The sequence below is a fragment of the Bidens hawaiensis genome, unplaced genomic scaffold (assembly GCF_021521415.1).
Source record: "Bidens hawaiensis isolate Kalapana, Puna unplaced genomic scaffold, B.hawaiensis_p1.1 tig00005510_1, whole genome shotgun sequence".
NCBI lineage: Eukaryota > Viridiplantae > Streptophyta > Magnoliopsida > Asterales > Asteraceae > Bidens > Bidens hawaiensis.
In genome coordinates this window covers 99,574-101,242 of record NW_027491355.1, presented here as the reverse complement: position 1 = coordinate 101,242, position 1,669 = coordinate 99,574, and the positions used below count along the sequence as shown (strand labels likewise).

The window sequence follows — 1,669 nt, the reverse complement described above, 5'->3', positions numbered from 1 at the left end:
AAATTTTCATTCTATCATGATAAATTGTTGTATGCATGCAATAAAGAAACTGTTGTCTACAACAATAGTATTTTAGTTTATAATTTTAATCATTTTTCATATTCTATATAAAATCCTATGTGACATATAAATATTTGAATTGGGTTTTTGTTTAAAATTAGGGAAAAAACGCAGACACATCAAAATGGACGAAGAAGGTGGCAATTTCAATCAATTCACTGCACTGTAAGTTTGACTATTTCCGGACAACTACTGATTTCCTCTTGAAGGTTAAACTATAATAAAATGCGCTACCGGTTTGTAGGGGGCATCATTTTGTTATTATAGATATAGAACCTGCAAAAGTTGAAATAACATTAAAACAATACAAAGGTAGATGGCGTGAACAACAATATTGACTTCATTGTTGAAGATTTTTTTGTAAGCTATCACCATCTCTTAAGGTATTATCAGTCCTTTAATTCACATTTAAATTCATACTAATTGAATTGACATTTGGGGTACTTAATGTGTTGAAAGTCTTTAATTTGCAGTTTTTACATTTTTTCTAGCTAATTTTAAAGTTTTAACAAGAAACCAATGTCCACATCCACAATAAGTATGCCTAATCTGAGTTTATTATTGTAATAGGTTGTCAGCGGTGGTTGGAAACCGAACTGACGAAGGATCATCGAAAGATCTATCAATAATGGCTCAACTACCTTCTTAATTCAGGTTATAATTTCATAAAATTCTCTCAATCTCATTATTTACACTCAAATTTGGTAAGATTTTATCAAATTCTCATAATTTGGTATAACCACTTACTGATTGTATGCTTAAAACTATTTTGGTGTAGATGGTGATGGTAGGCGTAGGATAACAGGGGGCAATGCAAAGACTTTTATTTTGTTGCTAAATTGAATATAGGAAAACCTCAAATTAAGTAGGTAAATAACACTTGCTCAGCTTTACTCTGTTCATTGTATTTCATATGATGTATACCGAATTAAGGTAGTATTATTGATGCTAAATTGGAATGATATATGGAAAATGAACTTTTGTATGATTCAACTTTAAAATGTTTGTTTATATAGGAATCTGGATTCTTCGAAGAAGGAAATCTAGAGGAGGTAAATTAATTTTTATGCTTCTTTCTTACCACAGTTTGATAGAAGTTGAATTTACTTGCATAGGGGTTTGAATGTGCAGTTTGTTTGATATTAGGTGTTCATCAGCTCAATAGATCTTTGTGTGATTTGTGTCACTTTGGTAGCCAACTAACACGCATGTGCCTTGTTCAGTTCATAATATAACAATTCAAGGCAGCGAGCCTGCATAATAGTTCTGCATCACCTCGGCGCTCTATCACGCCTCAATCATTCATGGTGAATTCATCTCTTTACCAAATTTTCAATTGAATACCAAATTAGACAAAGTTATATTAATTTGTTTACTTTGTGTGTAGACAACTTATTTGCCCCAAGTCCCAAACAAAGGAAATGAAACAAGTATAGGCTTGCCCCATTTGCTATGACATGTTTGATATGGAATAGTTAAGTTTCATGAGTAAGTTTTATTATCATGAGCAAAAGATAAATTCTTTTTATTAGTCCATTTAATAGTTGTTTATTTCAGATTTTCTTGCAACTAGATACAATCTAGGACGTGAAATCGTGGCTGAAGTTGG

General features: G+C 31.5%; 1 long non-coding RNA gene across 1 annotated transcript; it reads left to right on the top strand.

Annotated features, from left to right (window-relative positions):
• Window positions 1-311: 311 nt before the first annotated feature.
• On the top strand, window positions 312-1,166 carry LOC143630017 (uncharacterized). The gene is made up of 3 exons (XR_013153077.1): window positions 312-443; window positions 631-714; window positions 839-1,166. It is a non-coding gene; the product is annotated as an uncharacterized LOC143630017 (long non-coding RNA).
• Window positions 1,167-1,669: the final 503 nt, after the last annotated feature.